A 13,038-nucleotide genomic window follows, 5' to 3' on the forward strand; every position below is an offset into this window, starting at 1 on the left:
ACAGCAAAGCCGTCACTCATTATTAAGATTCTCCCTGACCAAAGGGGTCCTGCCCGGACTACATTTGTGGTTCAGTAATAATCTGTAATTAACACCAACCTCTGAGATCAGCCTCCTGTTTGAGTCCAGCATATGCAGGCCACATGCACTGACCTCTGCCTCTTTCAGTCTGCTGATTAAGAGCTGTTTACATAGTGACGTCCTACTAGCATTCAACAGACTCTCTTTTGGAATCATTTAAAAAAAAATTTGACCGAACTTGTACTTTTTAGCCAGGAGCAAACGTTAGCGATTGGCCATCGGAGAGCTATTTGTAGACATCACAGCCAGGCCTGTAGACACTGCAGCCTTCGGTCTTCATGGGACTGCGGTTGACAGAACTGACCCTGTGCTGGCCAGCATCCATCTCTCACAGCACTGTGATTGCCTGACGGTCTGTTTTTGATTCGCTCCTGAAATTGTCAGACTTTGTTAAGTCTATCACTTTCCGGCTTGGCTGGCAACACAGTTTCCCCCATTGGCTTTTTGTTGTTTTGTTTTTTGGGGAATCGAAATGAAGCCAAATGCAACACAAGTAGACCTTTTGAGGGTTTCATGGATTTAAATCAAAGAAACAAAGTTTTGGGAGAACAGAACAGGGGTGTGCAGGACAAGCTATTGAAAAACAGCAAGGTTTTAAATCCCCAGCAAGGCATTTTAATTAACCCGACTTGAAAAAGTGAATTTTGTGCATGAGAGAATGATAACACACTGAGGGCTAAGGGGTCTCTGTTGGTAACAGCAAGAGGTTGGTTGAGAAAGCCTCACGGTTCAGAGAGGGTGAAGTCACACAAAGACTCAACAAGGCTAAACAATGACTTCCTTTTCTCACTCAGACTTTTGTCAACATGAGAAAATTAGAAATGCTACGCATTATTAGGAGAACCCTGGAAGGTGGAGGACGAATGCCAACCCCATTGACAGGAGAGCAGCTGTGTTGCTGTTTACTTTGAATGGGCTGGAAATGCCTCCACTGGCCTGGGACCAAAGAAAATGATGTTCAGTGCTGAACAGGCAGTGGGAACTCAATCCCTCAGCGAGCAAGCAGGCCGCAGTCTGACATGGGCACAGAGGCTCTGGCTCTATCAGCCTGATATTATGTTTACAGTGGCTCCACTGTACAAAGGAGGAGAAAACAGATGAGAGAAAAAGGCTGAGCTGAGCAAACGAAACACTGTGTGGTGACTAAAATGAGTAGGGAAGGACTCCAGTCCATAAAACCACAATTGTGTGCCATTTAAGCAATAGTCTTGAGGCTGATTGAACCAGATCAGTTGGTCTGCTTCCGGACACAGTGTGGAGATCGCAGTGCTTTTGCAACTTTCTTTGGAAACTTCGACAGCGATTACGACCGAATGCGCCACTTTAACAATGGTGCTAGTGTTGCAAGGCATATGTGGAAACAGGAATTTGACAGGATTCCATAGGAAGTTAAATGTGCCAATTTGCGGTGGGTGCTTTAAGTGTGGCTTATAAAAGGAGCCCCATTGGTCTGAATGGGCTATGTGCTTTTCATTCTTGTTGGTGTGATCTACAGGACTGATTTTATTAATTTATTCCACCTGACTAAATATCTGCAGTAAGCGGTGTATTGCTACTGCTTGGGTCCGATGCAATGCCTTTGTCTTTCTCTCCTACTCTCTCTCCCCGTCTTTTTCTTTCTTGAGTGAGGGCTTGTGCGGATTCTGGATGTGGCATTGAGGTGAAGGAAGTGATTATCAATGGCAGACTCAACTTGTCAGAATGTGTTATAGCTGGATTTAAACTATATCACCACTTTGTATCATCACTTTGAGAGGGGACGCCCTCCCTGCCTTGCCTTGCCCATCCGAGGCTTCAACTAATCCAAAGAGAGTATAAATAACCGCTGTCAGCCATCGGGATGATTCATAATAAAAATAAATAATCTTAAAATTCTTGGACTGGTTTTGTTTAACTTGGATTGGCAAGTGATGCTAGGAAACAGGCTCAGGTTTGAAGGGCCATGACCATGAACTGTATGTCCTACATTGGGTCTATCTATCTAGCTTTCTGCCATTTAGCCTTGAGTAAAGTGATGCCAGGGAATGCTAGGGAAAGAGGAGGAATAAGGTCAGGAAATGTTGCAGGCCAGATCAGCACAACACTACAATGTGTCAGAGCATGGGCACTAACTTCCAGCTTCCAAAGATCTTTGATCCCTTTTTTTTTAATGCAGCGAGGGAAATAGTCACAGTAAAAAAGAGAGGCCTTACAAACACATTTCCACATGTCACTTTGTCTAAGGCCCTGTTTACACTTGGTATTAGATGCGTTTTGGTCGATTGAATCACATCATTTCGGCCCGTTTAAATCCCATCGGATAAGCACACGTCCTTTTACCTCTCGCAATGATTACAGATATATTAGGTCAGTAGGTGCAGAGTAGGCGGTCTTTTGTGGCTGTTTGAACGCATTGAACTACATAAGTGTCTACACCACATAAGCAATCCGGTCGAATGCATTTTCCACTACCACTACGAAGCTCAAAATGTTTCACACCCTGTTTACACCTGTATTTAGCGTTGTCCACTTGTGATCTGATCGTCCAAAATGCAACTTAATACCAAGTGTAAACAGGGCCTATGTCGAAAGGGGGGCCAGCACAAAATTGCTCTTTCCTTGTTTTAACTGCCAGTTCCACTCAGGTTCTCTGTAGACTGATGGCAGAATCACAGAGGAATATGGAGCTTCCAGTGACGAGAGCCTCTTGCGTAAAACTTAGCTGTCATTTACTAGTTCCTGAAATAAGAGTCTCCTATCTTTTCTGCAGAGTGGCCATAATAAGTGTGATATCCCGGAATGCATTGCTTTGAGTGATGGATGTGACTGGCCAGAAGAAGAAATCCTTTCACTCCCATGCGTACTCTAACGAGAGGAAAAGACTTCGTCAAGATAAGTCATGCACAAAAACAATTACAAACATTTCTCAGACCTTGCGTAAAAGCTCCAACAAAAAATTAGTGAAATCTATGAAAGACTCGAGGTGATGCGGTTCGCTGTCCCGGTCAAAGTGTTGACTGGACGAGTACAGTGTATCAATTCATGGTCATTTAATACTAAAGAGTCACAGCTGTATCTTGACCCCAAGTCCAGGAAGGAAAACGATTCCAGGAATTGCTGTTGCAAGGCTCTATGTTACCGAGCACTCTCCTCTAAACCTGCAATGCTAGCCTGTGTAGTGAAGCAGTGATGCAGTGTAGGACTATAGCTATAACACACATACCAAGAAGTGAAACTAGCCCACCTACTCTCAAATGAAGGAGGCCACAAATACCAATGCCACGAGTAGTGGGAAAAAGGAGGAAAACTGCTGAACTACACTGTTGTACTGGTACTCCAGTGTACCCAGCTTAAACCAAAACCAGCATGGAAATGGAATTCAATTACTTATATTAAATTAAAAGTAATCTGACATCTAGAGGTTGATATTCTAGCAATACAACCATGCAACACATAGTTGTTCGTAACACCTATCAATATAATATACACACAAAAAAGCTGTCTTTTTATGTCCTCCACTCAGTTAACTGCCTTTCTTTCACATGGCTGCAACATATTTTATCATCCTCCACTATCCTCAGCTCCACCTATTGTCTGACACATCTTAGCCTCAAGCTCCGTTCCCTGTTGTTTAACTTTCACTCAGGGATTGCAGTCTGAACATCTGCTAAATCTATCTACTGTGTTTTATTGCACCATGTTTTTGATTTTCAAAACAATTATTATTGTATTTATTGTTTTATCTTTTTTTGAGTTTTTAAGTTTGCTCAGACGGTAATTATATGACTAACATTACCATAATTGCTTCAGTTAATAAAGAGATGTTTATTTCAAGACCGTGCTTTTACGCAAAGGCCTCCAGTAACTTGTACAGGAAAACCAAAAGATAAGATAAGATAACTTTTATTAAACCAATTAACAGGATTTTAACTTTAGAGTTACTTTCTATAAATGGCAAAAAAATGTACATAGTAGAAACTACAACAATATATGACTCTTTAACTGCTCAGGAGCACTTGGCCATCACATCTCAGATTTTTAATAAATACCGGATCCCCCACATGATGACATCAGTGATTTAGGGTTGCAGTCTGGTCAAGGTTACGGTCATGTTAATTGCACTTGGCCTAACCACTGCGAGTGTGGTCTGTAAATGGAATACTGCCCATAAAATCATAAAATAGAGTCAGAGGCAATAACTGTTTCTGGAGTCCACCATCACTCCAAATCCTGTAAAGGATAAATCAGTGACAAATTCAGAGACAGCTGCACAGCAAGACAGTGTGCTTACAAATTTTGAAGAAAAAAAAAAACATTCAGAAAAAGTCTTGCCGCAGATTGGCTCAATGAATAATGATATAATGATTAAGGTTAATTGTGAACAACTTTTTTAGTTTCTCAACTATGCAATACTTTAAATAGTTGAGAAACAAAATATTTGGTATAAAGTCCTCCATTTGTGTGAAACTTTGGTAGATATAGTTTTGTGAGATGCTGTAAAACGTGTGGCAAGATTTGAGATATTGACTGGATACACATGGATTTTTATGACTTTGACAAGCTCCAGGACCGGGTTTAAAAATAAATAGCCTATTTAGTCTAAATATTTAAGTATTTGGCGCTGTGATTAACACTGTAGTGAATCCACAAAAATCTGAATGGCTATTAAAAAAATTATTTAAATATGTTTTAGAAAGTGGGCAGCAGCTTTACTTATGGGGTTTCCAGGCAAATGGCTGCATTTTCTGCAGTTTAGCGCCATCTGCTGTCAGCGAGTGAATGTGCTTTCATTCAGCTTGTCTCTCAAGTCTCTCCTATGTGCTTCTCATGCCTGCTTGTCTACATCAGAGGCACAAACTTATTTCAAAGCAGCATACAGCTGTGTTGTGCATTTTGACCAGTTGATGGGAAAATTATTCTTAAAATGCATTCCAAATTCTTAATAATTTGTAATATATTAGAGCTGAAACAACGAATCGATTTAATCAATTAAAATCGATTATTAAAATAGTTGTCAACTAATTTAGTCATCGATTCGTTGCTAAATAACTTTTATTTGCCGTAAGCGGCTCATTTCGTGCATATTTCAAATCTGCGGTGACCAAAGTGTGGCAGTAATGAGCCACCGGAGGTTTTACTCAGCCAGTACAACAGGAGAAGTAGCGAATAGCCAATAGCTGGCCTTGTTTTGGCACGTGCTTCCCGAGCAGCGTCTCTGCAGCCATAGACATCATATGATGTCTATGTCTGCAGCATTCAGCGTGATGTGGGAGTACTTTACATTGAGCCTTTAAAAAAAGAAGAGTAACCTGTAAACTCTGCACTACTGCACTGTTTAAGGGGACGTTCACATATCGCGTCTTTTGCGCGCTCAAGTTCGTTATTTCCAACACCGCACCGCATCGAGTTAAAAACATTTAAACTTTTCAGAATGCCGCAACCGCACCGCGGGTCATGTGACAAGAACTAACCAATCAGCTTCATCCTTTCCCGTAACAACGTTAAAAGCTCAGTCAAGATGAAAGGAACAGCTGATCATAGTTGTATATGGATTTCCATTTTGAAATAAATTTAGTAGCAGAGCTACTGCAAGCGATTTATTTGAGCTGCAAATCCATTTATCCATTTATTATTATAGAGAGCACGTCATGGTTGCTTAGCAAAGGCAGACGCCTCAGGGGCGCTTCTGCGCGAGCGCTTTGGAAAGAAGGAGAAAGCGGTGCGCCTAGCGTTTTCCACGCGTTTTTAGGCGCGATTTGTGAACGGCCCCTAAGACTTTCATTTGTGCAGATTCTCCAGTACAATGTTGTTTGCAAATGTTTAGTCGTAAAAGCTGATAACATTGCTTTTTAACAGTTAACATTTAAAGCTTTACAAACATGTTCTGTGATCAGTTTGTCGTTTACCAGTTCAAAATTCAGTCGTGCAGCCTAATTATGACTGAATGAGAGAGGTAAATGTAGATATTTGAAATGCACTTATTTTCTAAGTATTCACTGCTCTTTTTCACACAGCAGGTTTTTTGTGTGTGTCCTATTTTTTTTCTGGACAACCTTCTGATGGATTTTACTTTAAATTGTGAGTTCCATTCAGGTTTCATGCCATTGGCACTTTTTTTGAAGGATTGTTTACAATTTCACAGCAAAAGCTATAAAGCTGTTTCCCAGTAAATAATAAAATACAATGCACTGCAATTTTATTCTGTTTTATCCTTATTCTTCGTGAAAATATGTTCTGAAAGATTCCTTAATAAGCTTTGTTCAGGATGTTAAACTACTTTAGGAGCTCTAAGGACTGCCATGGTGAAAACATTATTTGAAATCTCCTTGTGAAATTTGCTAGAGTATGGGTCAGTGTTCTGATTGCAGAAGAGTTCGACAAAGGATTACTAACACAATAAAACAACTCCAGGTATATTTTTGATGAGGATATGACAGTGCAAAATGGTTACAATCTCTTAAATCTATGCTGAATGATAAAGACCATTTATTAATAATTTACTTGGGGAAAAAATGGGAAAAACTAAAATATAAGTACATAAACCGATTAATCGATTAATCGTAAAAATAATCGACAGATTAATCGATTATCAAAATAATCGTTAGTTGCAGCCCTATAATATATAATTATTCACGGTATTTAGAAGTGTCCACAATAATAATATTGTGCATATTCATTACCGTAATATATAGCATTACAGAATACCAGCACATGTCTATATCACATACAGTATGTGTGTGTGTGCATAGTAATGTAAAAAAAAAAAAAAAAAAAAACATTTACTGCAATGTAACAAATAGACTACATATTACAAAAAAAAGTGTGAAAAAGATAGTATGTTAACAAATAACATGTTAGCTGGGTAACCTACTCCCAAAAACACTTTGAATAGTAATTTTAAATGATTGTAAGTACTGATGTTAAAGTATGTAAATATGAGATTGATTCAAAACACATGAATATAATAATTAGGAAAATTAAAACAAAAAAAAATTTGAAAAAAAAATCACTTAATCATTCTCTTTTTCACATGTACTCATTTTCCTCTAGAATGGCAAATAACAAATAAAAGTCCATATAATCTTCATATGATATTTTGAATTGAGGTCAGTAATGACGTTTTTTCCTATTTAATGCTTGTGCTATTCTGAAATGATTATCAACATCCTTCTAAAACCCCCCACCATTATTTTGGGGTCTACTTCATATTACCTGTCTGAAGCAAAGAAAATGTCAGGATTGAGAAGCTGAGTTGCTTTTGATTAGTGTGGCAGTTCTAAAGGCAGGAGCAGAGACTCAGGAAGACTGAATGGATGGAGGTCAGTGGCTAATAGCAAACACCCCTCACTGGGGGCTGAGCAGGGGGTCTACGAGAGGGGCCCAATCGGGGTCTGAACCAGGCTAATATAATGTAAGCGAAGGTCTTTGTGCAAGGTCTCTGCCAGACCTCCACTGAGCCACTGCCGAGCCAACACGTTCCTGGTCTTCCTGTTTTCACAGTGCATCTCCCGAGCTTCTTGATCACTGCTGAGCTCATTTAAAGCTCCTGGTTCTCTGCATTTCCTCTCCTTTATCTCAATCTGCACTCCTTACTAAAGATTTCCCTGGCTAGATGGCACAGGTGATTCTCATTATGTGGCTTTGAAGTGGGAGTGGCGCGGGAGGGGAGATGGTGGGTCAATGATAAGCCTCCGTTCTCCTGCCCTGGACCTATTCCCAATGATTCCCATTACTGCCGTGGCCCAGCCCAGCGTGGGCCTGCTGCCTGCTATTAAGACTCCTCCATGCTGATGAATATAACTTTGTATCCAGGAAAAAAAGTCTGTGAAAATGCATCTGTTGAACAAATGACAAATAATTTCCTTATTAATTCCGAATAAAGCATCAGTCATGTAGACCACATGGACGATCTCAGAAAGAGTTTATAAAGATGTTTGGTGCTGGTGATCTTGGAAGCCAACATTAATGCTCTACTTTACTGCTCTAGCGCAACGTTGTCCTGTAAAGCATGCTCACATTAACGGTTCCTTTATCAGTCATTTAGTTGTAAGGTACTCCCTTGTCTTCTCATTTACATCCAGGTTTTGGAAACAACACAGCAACCCTGATCTAGGGAACAGAGACAAAGACGCGAGAAAACAGTCAGTGAAGCTGAAATGGCCCCAATCGAGGGTATTACAGGCATTTAGCGCTGTCAGGGAAAGTATTTGTTTGAAGCCTTAACGTTTTGGTTAGCTGCTCTTTATATCCGGCACAATTTATCGTTGTTTTGATTGCCCTTTCTGTTATCGCACCAGCAGTGTTTTCAGTGGCCGTGAGGAATGTGAGCAGGAATGTGTTGATGTTACTGTAAAGCCCAACACGCATCTACTCAACACCTCCATCTCAGACCGATAAGAGCCTCTATCAGATTGGAAAGAATGTAACTGGCACAACCTGCCAGATATCTTGCTGCAACCCACTCCCTGGAGTTAGGGGCCCCTAATACATACTCTCAAGGAGCCGATGCAAACGTTGGAGACAAGCTTTTTGAGTAAGACAGAAACTCATGTAAATCAAACCATCAAATGGGACCTTGTACCAAATTCTAGGACTGCAGGGAATGATAAGAAACGCATGTGGACCATTCAGCTGACTCTAATGCACCGTGCCAAGTGGGCTTTAAGATAAACACTTGACTCATTGGAATGATATTGAACATGTGATGTTGGGTGGGACTGAGTATGGAGCACCTGCAATCCTGGAAGTGAGTGTTATCTGGAAAGACTTGCTGGATGTCGATCAAATCTACACACACAGGTTCCATGTTAATGAAGCTCAGAATACGATTCGAAGAGGGCAACTTTACAGCATGGTGTCCACCAGACCTTATCACTTTAGTCCTACATATGAGAGCATAGCATCTTATTTCGAATGCATCCAAACTCGAGAAGAGAAATGACATTCCAATTCCTCCACAGGTTATTTGTCATGCTGACACCTCCGCCTGCTTGCATCATAAATCAAGGCCTGCCATTGGAGGATCTCCATTCAGGTCGCTTTAATCTCCAACCCCTTTCATCAAATGAAACCGTCCCTTTCCATGACAGTGAAGAGTCCCAGCACTGGGCTACTGCATCTCACCACCTGCTTCAAGTTACAGCAGATGTCTGGCCACTGAAAGAACTTCTAACTTGCCGACAGGGGAAGCAGAGGCTAGTGTCGGGTGTCTCAGCTCCAGGTGTGACGTTCTATTATTGGGGCCTCCTTCTTTTCTTCTCTCTCAAATGTTCTCTCCCTCCCACTCTCTAAAGATGGGGTGCCTCTGGAGTGGTGTTTGTCTTGAGGTCACGGTACAAGCTGTTGTCTCCAAATGAGGCCGTAAAGCACATGATGTAAAACATTCATCCTGCATATCGCTCTGTCTCTACTCCTGCCAAGGCTGGGTGAGCTGTACCATAAAACATCAATGCTGTTGTCTGACTCATAGCCGCATAAGGCCACGGAGGAAACACACACACACACACAAACGCTATCACAGCCATGTGTGTCTGTCTGAGTGTTACCAAAAACACATCTGACAATTACACACACGCCATCTTAATGGGCTGATAAATGATGCTACATTTGAAGAGCAGGAGACTTTGGCCAAGTTTATAAGAATGCACTGAAGTTACAATAACTAGGGAACTGTTAGGGTAAAATTATATGTTCAAATGAACAGTTAGCAAAATTTGTGTGACATGGAAAGAGGAATGCATTTATCTTGATTTTACAAAGAGAGAGTAGTCATTTTGAATATATATCCATGTAATTATCCAGTTGCCTGGATTGAATGTAAACTAAATTGCTAGTTGTAATACAATGCTTGACGTGAGCTGATAACTGGGATGGCTAAGCTGCAAGTTTTCCTGTTGTGGTTCTTAATACTAGATTTTGTACTTCATTTCATTTTAAGATTTTAATTAAGATGCTTTGCACAGTAATTTCAGGTCAGTTTATTGAATTGTAATCCAAGTGGAATGCCTTCATTTTTAGCACATGTGGATGTTAAAAACCCATTTATACCTTCATAATGTTTCAGATTTCATGAACTGTCATAGATTTCCTTTCCCAGGATAATAATAATGAGGAAATGGCACAAGCTTGTAAAAAAGATATGTGGTGGGATAACCAGGATCAGTCTCGTGATTAATCCTGCTTTGACTAACTCCGCCGGGAATTCCATCAAAAGGCCAGGGATTGTTTAATTGCCATCCCTGTTTTTCCCAACGCTTTACCTCCCTCCTTTCTGCCAGTGAGGGGGTCCTGCTGGAATCTGGCAGCCCCCACACACAGACCTAGAATTGTTTTCAGATGTGAAGATCAGGTTAAAGAGAGGGGGATGCCAGTGTACCTAGCGTGGTTTAGGACTGGGCGAGTGCTCTTCAGTGTGTCTGGGTTCAGCATACTGGTCCTGGGGGAAAAGACCTTTGAATTCATCCCCATGTCCCACTGCTGCTTTAGTCTGATCAAAGAGGCAATGAAAACTGCAGATAAAACGTACAGATTTGATTTGAGCTTTTCTTCAAACAGCAGGCTTTATCACTAATCCCAAAGCCAAAGATTGAACCACTCGCACCGCTTTACCTCATTCATCTGGTCTGCGTAAAAGATAAAGCAAATTTTAGGGCCATTCTACCCACTTTATTATTGATGGATCCAATTGGGGTGGGGAACCGGATAACATCTTGCTTGCTGATATTTGTAAACAGTATTTCAGTGAAAATAAAACTGACATGGGAGTCTGAAACACCATGACATCGAACTACAGAAAGCTCACTGCATACCCATAGAGGCATGATAAGATATCCATCTTGCTCTACCGTTTTCAAGATTTCAAAGTAAAGAAAACTATGTCGTGGAGGAAATACCATGTTGCCATAGAGTGGGTGTTAATGCACCACCTTATCCAAAAACTGACAACTGGAAGATAATCAGCAGCTGGTGCAGTAGGGGAGGTTAATCTCGGCTTGACAGTTAAATATGACCAATCTTGTTTTCTTTCTGCATTTTTCACTTTTGATAACGATTATTACACTAACACTTGCGAATTTGAAACTTTATATTGGCAAAAACAAAATCAACAAAAGAACCACAAATAGGAGGCCTGGCATCTGTGACTAAAACTATGTTAACTACCTTCATACAACACCAACTGTTGAGATTAAATGCAGAAAATCAAAGTATATGGAAAGAAAAGGAGTACTAACAGTGTGTTAGCTGAAACGGCTATATTCTTATTCAAAACTGGGGTGTCGGATTATAATCAGCACCACACCTGCTGAGCTTTCCCAGAAGCCCCTCTGCATGGGGCCAGTATTAAATCCATCTAATAGCAAGTTTTCAAGCGAGACTGGATGCAATTTCAGCTTCTGATAAATCCAAGTGTGCCTATTGGATGCATTTTTGGCTTCCTATTTAACAAGCATGCATTAAGTAACAGGCTTTTAATCTGCCGGGCTCTTTGAAGAAATTGTTCACAATTAAAAAGAGCTAAGAATAGAAACTGCTTGGGGTGCTGGTTTATTTGTTTACTGTTGTTTAGTAGGAATTCAAGCAGTCGATATTCTCTCCTCTACAACTCCTGCCTAGCACAACAGCCCAAAGATGATTCTTTTACACATTTTACTGCCAAACAGTGTTGCAGGAACACAGTTTGCCAAAACACATTTGGCAATGCAAGACACACACTGTAAAATGACAATAACATTTTTTTAAAGACGCTCCTGAGGACCATTTTTGACTTCCTTTCCTCTAGTATCCACAAATGCCAGCTCTTTGGGTCCAAAGTGCAATAACCAGCCCCACAAAAAGGCTTTTTGGCAACAGATATATACTGGTTTGAGTTAGGGAAAAAGTAGCATGAAAAACAAACGCAAGCTGAAAATGAATTCACTACCTTATGAGTTACTCTAGTAAGCAAAAAGATGCATGCCTCAAACCAAATTTCACACTGAATTTCTCTATTGATTTTTTAGAGTACGACAAAATAAGATAATTCAACAGTCTACAAACTAAATAGGGTAAGGGACAAAAAGTACTACTATGCACCATAGTAACAGTATCTGATATATATATATATATGCAATCGTCACAAAAAAAAACTATACTAATGGGTCACCTAAGGACTCATCAGTCTCTCTTTTTCAGCTATATTTCGACTGCAATGTGTTTCCATAAAATCATAAACACAATTTTGCTGAAAAAAAATAAAATAAATAAAAATGGCACACAATGCAAAACATTACTGACTTGTATGTAGTTTAACAAATGATGATCAAAATGATTACTATCCTTACAAAACCTCACCCATGCAACATGCAACAACAACATAGAAAACAACAGAAAACCAAACACTTAAGTTGCAAGCCATAAAAAGGGGCGTACAAGACGAATGAATGTAAAATATTCATTTGAAAATGCAGCACTGGCCCTTGACAGTTCAACTAGCTTTGACAGTAAAAACTGTTTGTTTGTTTGTTTGTTTAACATTAGCATCGATATGCACGTGTGTGAGGTACCTGACATGAAACCTCCTTTTGTGTCCTTCAAACTCAAAGCGGGGTTATTCCTTTAACCTCATACGTCGCACTGTCCGTTTCTACACAACAACCGTGCAAAGTGTTGCAACAAAACCACATCGCTTTGAGTGAGATACAAAAAGCGCGCCTAATATAAAAGCGGTAAACTCGGAAGTGACGGCGGCTCGTAAAGGACGCACGCTCTGTCCCAGAAGCGTTATAAATGTATTTCACATATAATAATAATCTTAGAACTGTAAATATGCATGTTAAAGAAGTTAGTAACTCACTAAAAACTCGGCCTATTTATTTACTTATTTATGCATGAAGTAGAAATTACAAATACATAAATGACTGTAATATTTGGTTTGGCATTGTTTTGAGAATTAAGGCTTTATGGTACAGACGGATACACCTGCTGTCTCTTCAAAAAAAC

The 13,038-nt window shown here is 40.1% G+C and overlaps 1 long non-coding RNA gene across 1 annotated transcript; it reads right to left on the minus strand.

Annotated features, from left to right (window-relative positions):
- Positions 1-7,259: 7,259 nt before the first annotated feature.
- LOC132110062 (uncharacterized) lies at positions 7,260-12,720 on the minus strand. The gene is made up of 3 exons (XR_009424580.1): positions 12,603-12,720; positions 8,077-8,169; positions 7,260-7,896 (listed from the first exon to the last, which is right to left on the minus strand). It is a non-coding gene; the product is annotated as an uncharacterized LOC132110062 (long non-coding RNA).
- Positions 12,721-13,038: the final 318 nt, after the last annotated feature.

This window comes from Carassius carassius, chromosome 29 (genome assembly GCF_963082965.1).
Source record: "Carassius carassius chromosome 29, fCarCar2.1, whole genome shotgun sequence".
Classification (NCBI taxonomy): Eukaryota; Metazoa; Chordata; class Actinopteri; order Cypriniformes; family Cyprinidae; genus Carassius; species Carassius carassius.